This window comes from Microcaecilia unicolor, chromosome 2 (assembly GCF_901765095.1).
Source record: "Microcaecilia unicolor chromosome 2, aMicUni1.1, whole genome shotgun sequence".
Classification (NCBI taxonomy): Eukaryota; Metazoa; Chordata; class Amphibia; order Gymnophiona; family Siphonopidae; genus Microcaecilia; species Microcaecilia unicolor.
This window is the reverse complement of record NC_044032.1, coordinates 621,141,867-621,156,189: the sequence shown is the minus strand read 5'-3', so window position 1 is coordinate 621,156,189 and position 14,323 is coordinate 621,141,867. Positions and strand designations below refer to the sequence as shown.

Below are 14,323 nucleotides of genomic sequence, written 5' to 3'. Positions count from 1 at the left end.
GAAAAACCTTTAAAAAGAAAGTATATATTGGTAAATGTCTTCTTTTGGATGGAAGGAAAACCAGAATAATTCTCAAAACCCGGATGGAATCAACAAATCACGTAGGTTTGAAGTTTCCAGAAATGAGAATGAAGCTTATAGTGGATCTCTTAAGATGTGGGAGACTGAATACATGATAAGAAAATCTAAACACCCTTACAACTGGAGAAATAACTAGTGGGCCCTTGGGGTTTATTTTACATCCTTACCTGTACATTTGACACATAAAGTTATCATATTCTTGGCAAGAAAGGCCTGGAATTATAGTTATAGAAATCTGGACCTAAATCTCATGACTTCATTGTATCTTCCAATTACTGGAAACTGTGGCAGCTCCCCAGGGACCAAGTTACATTTTAAAAAATGAGATCAACCCAGTCTTCACATACAGCACAGGAAAACAGAGTAATTAAAACATTCAAAAGTTGATACAAAAATGTGGTCTATGCAAAAATGAAATTTTCTCTTACCTGAAACTCTGACACTATAGATTTCACGAGGCAGGGAGAACTTGACAATTTACATAACCAAATTATTAAGGGAATTTCTAAGGAGAAAATATAAGGGAAGACAACTATCTTTTCTGTATAACTTTTGGGAGCAAAGACAAGGAATAGTTTATTGAATAAATGTATAAGAGATTAAAATTAATATGACATATTTTACAAATATAAAAAAAAAGGCTTTACATTTATCAAAGTTCAGCTTTTTAGCATCACACACAGGTACAAGCTATCAAGTGCAAAATAAGAATAGGAACGATGATACATTTCTCCTGGTCTCGAATCCATATCAAAAACATTTGGGAAAGAGTCACAGATTTCTGTGGAGATGCTGCTGCTTGATGACCTGACATCCTTAGGTTTCTGGAAATAGAAACAGGAAATTGTTTCTGAGAAAAAAATGTTTCTAACTGAAAAAAAAAATGTCCATTTAAGCAAATTAGCCATCAGGGGACACTCCAATTTTACTAAGTTTTGCTGTATGAACTACTGGCTAGCAGTAGAATTACCCCTGGATTCTATAAACAGGGATGAATTCTATATATGGCACTGAAAAATCGGCACAAAAAAAAAGCATTATTCTGTAAGTTGTGCTTCAAGTTAGGTGTGGTTTATAGAATAGTGCTTATGCCCAGGACTCACGTCTAAGTTTAGGCATGGCCATTTCCACCAACTGAAATGTGCTGCTAATGTCTGTGCCTCAATTGGGTGTGTATCTCCCTTATTCTATAACAACTTGCGAAAATGCTAGGATTGTCCCCATTCCACCCTTGACCCCTCTCATTTCGATGCTCCTGGGTTTTTTTAACTCGCGCATAAAATTTAGGTGCGGATCCCGCGCCTAAATTTATACACATACGTTTCAATTAAATATCATAAGTGCTAAGAATTGCTTGTTAAACTAATTATTGTCACATACTAGATCGTTATCCAATTAAATTGCGTTTGCAAATTAGGCACACTCCCCAAATTAGCATGTGAAATTTTTGGTTACTTTTATAGAATTAGAGGGCTAATGCCCAGATTTGTGTGTCCAAGTTTGTGTGCATGCCTGAGATGTGTGTGCAATTTAACTGAATTTAACTCTAAATTTAACTCTAAAATATCAATAATAGAGTGTTAACAATCAATTATTGATGTCATTTGGCACCCATTAGAACCTGGCTGCACGTTATTCTTTAATGCATGGCAAGTAGCACCCATAGAACATATCTCTAAAAGGGGTGTGGCCTTGGGAGGGGCATGGGTGTGTTAGGGGCATTCCAACATGTTGTGCGCATAGTTATGGAATGCTGCCTCAGCACATCTAACTTAGGTACCAGAATTTACACCATAGTAACATAGTAAATGACGGCACATAAAGACCTGAATGGTCCATTCAGTCTGCCCAACAAGATAAACTCATTTTACATGGTATGTGATACTTTATATGTATACCCGAGTTTGATTTGTCCTTGCCTTTCTCAGGGCACAGACCCTAGAAGTTTGCCCAACACTGTTCTTGTACTAAGTTCTGAAGCTAACATCGAAGCCCCTTAAAATTTACACTCCAGCCCATCCATATCTATTCAGTTACGATCAGGGCGTAGACCGTAGAAGTCTGCCCAGCTCCCATTTTGTTTCCCAATTACCGGCGTTGCCACCCAATCTCCGCTAAGATTCCAAGGAACCATTCCTTCTAAACAGGATTCCTTTGTGTTTATCCCACGTATGTTCGAATTCCATTACCGTTTTCATCTCCACCACCTCCCGTGGGAGGGCATTCCACATATCCACCACCCTCTCCATGAAAAAATACTCCTGACATTAGTCCTGAGTCTGCCCCCCTTCAACCTCAATTCATGTCCTCTAGTTCTACCACCTTCCCGTCTCAGAAAAAGGTTCATTTGCGGATTAATACCTTTCAAATATTTGAACGTCTGTATCATGTCACCCCTGTTTCTCATTTCCTCTAAGGTATACATGTTCAGGTTTCAGCAGGCCCAAGTCTGGCGCCTAATGGTAGGGCGCAGGAATCGGCGCTAAGCGCTAGTTTATATAAGGTGTGCACCCTTTATAGAACTGTGCTTAGTGCAGATTTTTTTCAGCACCCATTTTTGAACTCCATTTATAGAATTTCTCCCCCCCCCCCTTTAGAAGAACAGTTTCTACAGTATGTTGCACCCAGAACTACAGGAACAATCTTTCTAGCGTGCACACCATCAACATATGTGTGGCTAACAGATAAATTAATAAAACACATCAAAGCACTCATGTCCCTTCTGATGTGCTGAAAATTTGATGTGGACAATAAGGGGGTTATTTTAGAAACATCTCCATGTGTAAATAACGGCTTTTACATATATAGAAAATAGAGATTTTAGAAAGCAGCTATTTATATGCGGAGATCTTCACCACATACAGATTTCCAGGGGGCGTGGTTTGGGTGGGCCACAAATAAAGACATGCATTCCCCATTTTACAAATATACATGTACATGGTGGGCATTGTTCCCTGTAAGCCGAGCGGGAGACTTCCAACTGACCTGTCCATACCCCTCCCAGGTCTAAACCCCTTAGGAGTTTTGCACCATAGAAACTAGGTGCACGGTTTACAGAATAGGGGCATAAGTCAGTTACATGCATAATTAGAAATTAGTGCTTGTTAAGGCCAATTATTGATACTTGTCATCAATTGTCAATTTAGCACTAATTAACCTATTATGTTACACGCATAATTGACCCCATTCTATAACTGTGCACCCATTTACAGGCCTAACTTTGAATGCCATTAATAGAATTTGGGGATAAGTGCCAGTTCTATAAAGTCAATATTGAGCGCAGCTGCTGTTCTAGAATACTTGCATAATTTCGCATTTTGGCACCTAATTCTAGGTGCGAGCATTTACGCCACGCCAAGGGCTGGTGTAAATGTTCATGCAGTTACACATATAACTGACAGTATTTGATGGGTCGATGATCAAATTCCCCAAGCTGTTCCAAATAGCGCTATAAAATTAACAGCGCGGGGAAATACAGCCCCGACGATCAAAACCAATAGCATGCAAAATTATGCGCACTATTAGTTTTGATCATCGAGGTACTTCTGCTGAAGGATTGTGCCTGGGCATGAGCCCGGCACAATCCTTCCGCAAATGTTGTTTGACAGGTTTGGGCTGTCAAAAATAAAAAAGCCCAGAGCTGTCACAATGCATTTTATGCTGCTTATCCTAGAAAAAAGCAGTGGAGTTTCACCAAGTCCATCTTAATAATGGCTTATGGACTTATCTTTCTTTTAGTTAAGGAGTAGCCTAGTGGTTAGTGCAGCGGACTCTGATCCTGCGGAACTGGGTTCAATTCCCACTACAGTCACTTAACCCTCCATTTTCCCAGGTACAAATAAGTACTTGTATATAATATGTAAACCGCTTTGTTTAATATTTTTATTGGTTTTCAATACAGTACAAACCACTGTGCAACAAAGAGTATACACGGTGTATAAGGCAATAGAAGAGAAGAAAAAAAAAACCATGCTCATGCCATATCCAGTAAAAGAACAGCAGGTAGTGATATTAAGCACAGCGTGGTACATTTTGAAAATAAGATACAAGGGGAGACCATTTTTCCACATGCAAGGCAAACCTAAGTGATTTTTTTGCAAGATATGTTTCATACTTATAAGTTTGGAACAACAAATTCCACCATTCCTGATATGTGACCTGGTTCAGGGATTTCCAATGTAAGAAAAAATACCTTCAAAGCCAATGAAAGCATGGTGTTAAAAACCGCACATTCATTAGGCTTTAAACTGTTTTGTCTTTAAGTACCACACATTTAAAAGACAGCAAACCCGAAAGGTGGAAAACATCTGTCAACAGCGACCAAATGTCCTTCCAGTAGCTTTGAAGACACGCACAATCAAATATAAGATGTTTAAGACTGCCGCTTTGAATATAGTTGGAAAAACCACAGAAAGGCAGTATATAAGTCCCATTCCCTTTCCCCCTTTAGGAAGTTATCCAAACCTTTTTAAAGCCCGCTAAGCTAGCTGCTTTTACCACATTCTCTGGCAACGAATTCTAGAGTTTAATTACTCACTGAGTGAAGAAATATTGTCTCCAATTTGTTTTAAATTTACTACTTTGTAGCTTCATTGCATGCCCCCTAGTCCTAGTATTTTTGGAAAGAATAAACAAGTGATTCATGTCTACCCGTTCCACTCCACTCATTATTTTATAGACCTCCATCATATCTCCCCCTCAGCCATCTACTGAATCCGGTGCTATCCCCCAGATTCTATATAGTGTGACTTAAGGTGTGCACTCAAATTTGGTCATATTCTGGATTTCTGCACACAACTTAATTAGCTTAACAAGCCAATCAGCGCTGATAATTGAACTAAACAAGCAATTATTGAAACTAATTGGCATTAATTAGAATTTACATGCACAAATGTCTAAGCGTATTCTACAAAGCGATGTGCGTAAATTCTAAGATGCGGATCTGAAAAGGGGGAGTGGCCATGGGCGGGTCATGGGTGGTCCTTCAATTTACATGCAGTGTTATAGAATATACCCGTTCCACGCATAATTTAGGCGTTGGCATTTACACCAGATTTTTATTGGTATTAATGGCTGCAACTAAATCTAGTCACAGGAAACGGGCATTGGGCGTATTCTATAAGCCACGCCTAAATTTAGGCATAGTTTGTAGAATACTCCTAGGCATATTTTTTTTCAGTGCCGATTTTTTTAGGTGTGATATTTAGAATCTAGCCCTATATGTATATTCTGTATTTTATAAGGACAAAAATCCAGATAACCACAAAGGTAGAAAGAACACAGAGATCCCATGAGGTAGACAGAATCCAGGAACAAGCAGAAACAGATTCAGGACGCCAGAATGAAATTACTGATGTTTATTAATATCGACTCAATATTAATAAACATCTATAATTTCATTCCGGCGTCCTGAGTGTTTCTCAAAGAGCCTGATCCATTTCCCACTCCTTGTTCCTGGATTCTGTCTACCTCGTGGATCTCTGTGTTCTTTCCACCTTCGTAGTCATAGGCGCCCTGTATAAGAGGCTTGGGGAGGCCAACCGTGACCTTCCCTGGCTGCTATCCTCCCAAATGCAGGGCTGCCTGGCGCAGCAGTGCCGCAGCCAGGCAGCTCTCGGATGGTCCCTCTGCTCCTTCCCACCCTCGGCTCCCCGATCGACAGCCCTCCTCTTCGTTCCTCCCCCCCATGTGTGTTTAACTCTTTTACTTTCAGGTGCAGCGATGGCAGTGAAAAGGACTGCCCTCCCCTCCCATCAATGTCCAGCGATTCTCCCTGCCCTCCCTCAGCTCCCCAACAGCCCTCCTCTCCGTTCCTTCCCCCCTCGCGCGTTTAACCCTTTTACTTTCAGGCACAGCGACGGCAGTGAAAAGGACACACAGCTTCTCTCTTCCATCACAAAGTGTCCCGCCTTCTGCGATGATGCATTTCCTGTTTCCGCGAGGGCGGGACATTGTGTGAGGGAAGGGAGAAGCTGTGTTGTCCTCTTCACTGTTGTTGCTGCGCCTGAAAGTAAAAGGGTTAAACGTGCCGGGGGGGGGGGGGGGGGGGAAGAAACGGAGAGGAGGGCTGTTGGGGAGCTGAGGGAGGGCAGGGAGAATCACTGGACATGGATGGGAGGGCAGGGGGAGAGAAGAGATCGCTGGAGATGAAGGGGAGGGCAGGAGGAGAGAAGAGATCGCTGGACAGGAGAAGAGGGGAGGGCAGGGGAGAGAGGAAATTTGCTGGATATGGGTGAATGGAGGAGAGGGCAGGGGAGAATGGAGAGTTGCTGGACATGGATGGATGGATCAGAGGAAAGTCAGGAAGGAGATGCACATGGATGGAGGGGAGGGAAGAGAGGAGAAATGCTGGACATGGATGGAGTGGAGGGCAGGGAAGAGAGGAGAAATGTTAGACAAGGATGGAGGGAAGGAAAGACAAAGGAAGGAGATGCACATGGATGGAGGGAAAGGGAGAGAGGAGAAATGTTGGACATGGATGGAGGGGAGGGAAGATAGAGGAAGTAGATGCATACGGATGGAGGGGAAGGGAAAGAGGAGAAATGCTGGATATGGATGGAGAGAAAACTGCTGAATTTAAGGGCTGGTTTGGAACACTTTGAGGGCAGATACTGAAACTCGAGGAAGGATAGGGACAGGGCTACAGATGGTAGACAGGATGCATAAGGACACAGGAGGATGGTGGACATGGTGAGAGAAAAAAATATCAAATGGAAAAAAGACACTGCATAAAACAGAAGACACTGGGACCAAAGCGAATAGAAAACTAAATGATCAGACAACAAAGGTAGAAAAGAGTATTTTATTCAGAATTTATTAATTGGAATATGTCAGCTTTTGGAAATGTGCATCTGTAAGTTTCAATTTTTCTAGTATTGCTGCATGCTGACTTCTTGAGGTAACTTTCCAGTTCAGTATTTTGCCTTCATATCTGTTGTGTCATGTGTTTTTCATGTGTGCTCAAGGTGCAGTATTCTGCTAGTGTGTAGTATTTGCAGCCCTTTTTGTTTTTTTTTTCAACTAGGTTGTGTACTGGTGTTTTAGAGCCCGGCATAATTACAGTGCTGCCTTTCCACGCATAAGGTTGTAGCTCGTCCTGTCCTTGGAATTAGTGCTGTTATGATTTGGTAAATTTATGAGTGTGTTTTTGCACAAGTTTGTGTATAGTGTTTTGCAGTGGAGAGATTGTGTGTTGGCCTTACTGAGGTGGCACCAAAACATCAGAAAGGGGTTTAGAGCCTAAATCATGACACACTACCTCTTGAAGGATCTACATATGGTCGTTAATAAAAGAAGCTCATTGTGAACACTATCTACCCTAAAAGGGTGTTTTGTGGCTCTACATGAGAATTGTGATATTATGATCCCTTGTTTCATATTGTTGACGGTCTGCATTTTCCGTATGGGTGGTATATTGGTGTATTAGGGTCTGCCTAGTGTAATATTATGGTACAGTAAGGTTCTGAGTGTGTTTTTGCACAAATTTGTGCATAGTGTTTTGCAGTTGAGCGATTGTGGTTAGTATATACTTTGAGCAACCACTTTATTCTTTGACATATGATACATATCTAATATCTAAATTTAATAAAAGGTAGTAATTGTGACTATTTTATTTTTACTTATTTTTTTTTCTGTGTGTTGTCAGATAATTATGGATGTAAGCTCCACCTTTGGCCCCACCCCTAACCCTTTAGCCTTCCCAAACAGTTGGGCCACCGACCGCCTATGTTCGTAGTTATGTTTTATAAGGGCAATACATGTATATATGAGAATTTCTACAGTGGCATTTACATCTGCTTCAAGTCATTCACACTTGGACGTGTTCTTGTAGAACACCAGTGTAAGTCAGCATTTACTTGCCTACATTTTGGCGCACCCAATTATGCAATGTCAATAGCAGGCATAAATGCACCTACCTAAATGCAGCATTTTAGTGTATAACTTACAGTATATAATTTTTTTTAATTTTTCTTTTATTTATATCACAGCTTATATACTTTGTCATCTCATATTCTAGGTGGGTCACAACAAATCACATCCATAATTTGAACATGAAATGACTACCATCATACTAACAAGAGTTTACATATTCCTAAAATATACATTCCCACACATAAAATCATTTCCCCCCACAAAATCCAGACATCACAATCCCCATAATTACTAAATCCCAATCTCAACAGTCACTCGTTCAAATCAAAGGCATTAACAAACAGAAAAGCCTTTTAAATATTTCCAGAATTGTAAATAATTTTCCAGTTTTCAGATATTCTCTGGCCACTGATTCCATAATCTTGCACCTTCCACCTGAAACATCCTCAATCGATTGCGGCTTAAGCAAATTGACGTGAACATCCAACAACAATTGATCATTAGAACAGAGGGGTCGCTGTTACGATAAATCTTCAACAAGGCTGATAACAATGGAGGTGCCTCTTTATAAATACATTTATGAATGAGAGTCAAAATCTTAAACTGTTACACCATTTTACTGGCACCAATGGTACATAAGTACATAAGTACATAAGTAATGCCATACTGGGAAAAGACCAAGGGTCCATCGAGCCCAGCATCCTGTTCATGACAGCGGCCAATCCAGGTCAAGGGCACCTGGCAAGCTTCCCAAACGTACAAACATTCTATACATGTTATTCCTGGAATTTTGGAGTTTTCCAAGTCCGTTTAGTAGCGGTTTATGGACTTGTCCTTTAGGAAACCGTCCAACCCCTTTTTAAACTCTGCTAAGCTAACCGCCTTCACCACTTTCTCCGGCAACGAATTCCAGAGTTTAATTACACGTTGGATGAAGAAAAATTTTCTCCGATTTGTTTTAAATTTACTACACTGTAGTTTCATCGCATGCCCCCTAGTCCTAGTATTTTTGGAAAGCGTGAACAGATGCTTCACATCCACCTGTTCCACTCCACTCATTATTTTATATACCTCTATCATGTCTCCCCTCAGCCGTCTCTTCTCCAAGCTGTATAGCCCTAGCCTCCTTAGTCTTTCTTCATAGGGAAGTCGTCCCATCCCCGCTATCATTTTAGTCGCCCTTCGCTGCACCTTTTCCAATTCTACTATATCTTTCTTGAGATGCGGCGACCAGAATTGAACACAATACTCAAGGTGCGGTCGCACCATGGAGCGATACAACGGCATTATAACATCCTCACACCTGTTTTCCATACCTTTCCTGATAATACCCAACATTCTATTCGCTTTCTTAGCCGCAGCAGCACACTGAGCATAAGGTTTCAGTGTGTTATCGACGACGACACCCAGATCCCTTTCTTGGTCCGTAACTCCGAACGTGGAACCTTGCATGACGTAGCTATAATTCGGGTTCTTTTTTCCCACATGCATCACCTTGCACTTTCTCACATTAAACATCATCTGCCATTTAGCCGCCCAGTCTCCCAGTCTCGTAAGGTCCTCTTGTAATTTTCACAATCCTGTCGCGATTTAACGACTTTGAATAACTTTGTGTCATCAGCAAATTTAATTACCTCGCTAGTTACTCCCATCTCTAAATCATTTATAAATATATTAAAAAGCAGCGGTCCTAGCACGGACCCCTGAGGAACCCCACTAACTACCCTTCTCCATTGTGAATACTGCCCATTTAACCCCACTCTCTGTTTCCTATCCTTCAACCAGTTTTTAATCCACAATAGGACATTTCCTCCTATCCCATGACCCTCCAATTTCCTCTGTAGCCTTTCATGAGGTACCTTGTCAAACGCCTTTTGAAAATCCAGATACACAATATCAACCGACTCCCCTTTGTCCACATGTTTGTTCACTCCTTCAAAGAATTGAAGTAAATTGGTCAGGCAAGATTTCCCCACACAAAAGCCATGCTGACTTGGTCTCAGTAATCCATGTCCTCGGATGTGCTCTGTAATTTTGTTTTTGATAATAGCCTCTACCATTTTCCCCGGCACCGACGTCAGACTCACCGGTCTATAATTTCCCGGATCTCCCCTGGAGCCTTTTTTAAAAATGGGCGTTACATTGGCCACCTTCCAATCTTCCGGTACCACTCTCGATTTTAAGGATAAGTTGCATATCATTAGCAGTAGCTCCGCAAGCTCGTTTTTCAGTTCTATCAGTACTCTAGGATGAATACCATCCGGTCCAGGAGATTTGCTACTCTTCAGTTTGCCGAACTGCCCCATTACGTCCTCCAGGTTTACCGTGAAGTCAGTAAGTTTCTCCGACTTGTCCGCTTGAAATACCATTTCCGACACCGGTATCCCACCCAAATCTTCCTCGGTGAAGACCGAAGCAAAGAATTCATTCAGTCTCTCCGCTACGTCTTTGTCTTCCTTGATCGCCCCTTTTACCCCTCGGTCATCTAGCGGCTCAACCGATTCTTTTGCCGGCTTCCTGCTTTTAATATACCGAAAAAAATTTTTACTATGTTTTTTTGCCTCTAATGCTATCTTTTTTTCATACTCCCTCTTGGCCTTCTTAATCTGCGCCTTGCATTTGCTTTGACACTCCTTATGCTGTTTCTTGTTATTTTCAGACGGTTCCTTCTTCCATTTTCTGAAGGCGTTTCTTTTAGTCCTAATAGCTTCCTTCACCTCACTTTTCAACCAGGCCGGGTGTCTTTTGGACTTCCGTCTTTCTTTTCTAATTCGCGGAATATGTATGGCCTGGGCATCCAGGATGGTATTTTTGAACAGCGTCCACGCCTGTTGTACAGTTTTTACTCTCTCAGTTGCCCCCCTAAGTTTTTTTTTTTACCGTTCTTCTCATTTTATCATAGTCTCCTTTTTTAAAGTTAAACGCTAACGTATTTGACTTTCTGTGTACAGTTACTTAAAGGTTGATGTCAAAACTGATCATATTATGGTCACTGTTATCAAGCGGCCCCAGTACCATAATGTCCCTCACCAGATCATGCGCTCCACTAAGGACCAAGTCTAGAATTTTTCCTTCTCTCGTCGGCTCCTGCACCAGTTGCTCCATAAAGCTGTCCTTGATTTCATCAAGGAATTGTATCTCTGTAGCGTGTCCCGATGTTACATTTACCCAGTCTATATTTGGATAATTGAAGTCACCCATTATTATCACATTGCCCATTTTGTTCGCGTCTCTGATTTCTTTTATCATTTCTGTGTCTACCTGCTCATCCTGGCGAGGTGGACGGTAGTACACTCCTATCACCATTTTTTTCCCTTTTATACATGGAATTTCAACCCACAGTGATTCAAAGGTGTGATTTGTGTCCTGCTGAATTTGTAATCTATCTTAGTCAAGGCTCTCTTTAATATACAATGCTACCCCTCCACCAGTCCGGTCTACCCTATCATTACGATATACTTTGTACCCCGGTATGACAGTGTCCCACTGGTTATCCTCCTTCCACCAGGTCTCAGTAATGCCTATTATATCCAATTTTTCATTTAGTGCAATATATTCCAACTCTCCCATCTTATTTCTTAGACTCCTAGCATTTGCATATAGACATTTCAGAGTATGTTTGTTGTTCTTATTTGCATGATGCTTAGTACCTGACACTATTGATTTGACATCTTTTGTCTGATCTTTAGTTGTATTTAAGGGCACCTGGCCTACCACGGTCTGTTGTGCAACCTCACTATCCAGAAACCCTATCTTCACTGTTTGTGAGGTATCTTTGCAAGATACCTTTTCCCGAACCATGCGCTTTTGAGCGACTGTCGGCCTTCCCCCCATTTCTAGTTTAAAAGCTGCTCTATCTCCTTTTTAAATGCCGACGCCAGCAGCCTGGTCCCACCCTGGTTAAGGTGGAGCCCATCCTTTCGGAATAGGCTCCCCCTTCCCCAGAATGTTGCCCAGTTCCTAACAAATCTAAAACCCTCCTCCCTGCACCATCGTCTCATCCACGCATTGAGAATCTGGAGCTCTGCCTGTCTCTTGGGCCCTGCACGTGGAACAGGTAGCATTTCAGAAAATGCTACCCTAGAGGATCTGGATTTGAGCTTTCTACCTAAGAGCCTAAATTTGGCTTCCAGAAACTCTCTCCCACATTTTCCTATGTCATTGGTACCCACATGTACCAAGACAGCGGACTCCTCCCCAGCACTATCTAAAATCCTATCCAGGTGACGCGTGAGGTCCGCCACCTTCGTACCAGGCAGGCAAATCACCAGGCGATCCTCACGTCCGCCAGCCACCCAGCTATCTATATGCCTAATGATCGAATCACCAACTACAACAGCTGTCCTAACCTTTCCCTCCCGGGCAGCACTTGGAGACATATCCTCAGTGCGAGAGGATAGTACATCCCCTGGTGGGCAGGTCCTGGCTAAAGGAGTACTTCCTACTTCACCAGGTTGATGCTCTCCTTTGTTAGAACATGGGTAACATGATTGTATCTACTCCCTCCTCCTGACAACACTCATCACCACATTCTGGGCATCCTGGAGCGATTGTATCACATGCCCAGGGGCCTCCACCAACAAAGCATTACCGTAATCAAATAATGGCATGATCTGAGCATGAACTACTGTCCTGAAATTGTCTTCAGAGAGCAGGTCTCTCAAACATCTAAGTAATTTCAGCTTAACGAAAATATGTTTAGCCAAACTACTCACATGAGTGGTTAATGATAGAGAATAATCTAACATCACACCTAAATATTTAACCTCATGCTTAATACTGATCACCGTCTCTCCTATTTCAAACTGATCTAGAAAATTCAGATCAGAATGAGCTGAAAAAAATCCTAATCTGAGTTTTTGCCATATTTATTTAAAGTCTGTTCCCGGTCATCCAGCATTCAATCATAGAAAAAATAATCACAAACAATCAAATGTTGCTCCCACCGACCCCTCAATAGGGGAAATAAAATTAAAGTCATCGGCATAAAACCTGTAAGAGACTCCCATTCCTTTTAACAATTTACAGAGAAACACCAGATAAATGTTTTAAAAAGTACTGGCAAGAGGGCCGAACCCTGAGGAACTCCTGAAATAATATTCATCCAACTTGAAGAACCATGCTTGGTCTCAACCTGGAACTACCTATCTTCCAGAAAGGAAAGAAACCATGATAAGACCTTCCCTCCAATTCCCATCTCTTCTAGACGTCCCAGTAACAGATCAAACTATTGAAGTTTTGTACAATCAGGCACAGTAGGTATTCTTCTGTACCTGGAGGCTCACAGTGTAAGTTTGTATCTTACTCAATGGAGGGTTAAGTCACTTGCCCAAGATCACACAGAGCTGCAGTGGAGGAGTGGCCTAATGGTTAGTACAGTGGGCTTTGATCCTGGTAACCTGGGTTTGATTCCCACTACAGCTCCTTGTGACCTTGGGCAAGTCACTTAACTCTCCATTCCCCTAGGTACAAAACCTTAGACTGTGAGCCATCTAGGGATAGAGAAAGTACAGGTATATAATGTGTCCATTGCTGTGTAAATCTAGTAGTGCTATAGAAATAATAACTAGTAGTAGTAGCAGCCTGCTGCTCTAAACATGAAGTTACCCCTTTACATACCTAAATGTTGGACATGCCATTTCTGGGTTTCTGGAGCAGGCTAACACATAATTAGTGCAATACTCAGCATTTAACCAGCTATGGGTTATTACATAAAGATAGGATAAACGTGGTCCTATTTATGTGGTTAACCTGGCCGTTAAATGCTGAATATTGGCACTAAACTGGCCAAGTGCTGACTCAGCCCCCGAAAGAGATGGTTTTGAGTTTGGGGCTAACCAGTTATTTCAATGGCACTAACTGGTTAGTCCCAAACAGGCAATTCAACCAGCCAGGTGCCATTTCTGACCAGTTAATTGCTTTGAATATCGACCACTATGTGTGTATTTCTGATTCTGCAATGGCATGCATACTTGAACAAGACTAAATGTTAGCATTTACTGTATGTCTTCTTTGAGGCAGGTGTAAGTGACAGTTAATTACCCATTTGCAGTTATCACAAGTGATTGAAGGAACATCTGTACTCTACTTCTCTGGTGTTTAAAATCACCTACAATGTTCAAAAAAGAGCTTTTTCTGTACAGATCCTTAATAGGTTCTTCCTGGATGTTTGTTTTCCTCAAATCTGACATTTAGGTGTGGTAAATGCTGGTGTTTGCATGCACAGGTTGAAAATTCGCTGTTCACAGTTCAAAATTCAATTTTTTGTTAAAATAATTCTTCAGTAATAGTTGAATGCCAGTTTTATTCAAGGTATAGAACGTATTTCTCCATCCCTAGGAGCTCACAAACCAAGATTTCATTTGAGGCA

At 41.6% G+C, this 14,323-nt stretch overlaps 1 protein-coding gene across 1 annotated transcript in view; it reads right to left on the bottom strand.

Moving 5' to 3' along the window:
- Positions 1–825: 825 nt before the first annotated feature.
- Positions 826–14,323, bottom strand: part of TTC29 (tetratricopeptide repeat domain 29) — a 321,745-nt gene continuing 308,247 nt past the window's right edge. Inside the window, exon 11 of the mRNA XM_030192694.1 lies at positions 826–905. The gene's annotated coding sequence lies outside the window, so the exon portion shown is untranslated. The remainder of the gene's footprint in view (positions 906–14,323) is intronic.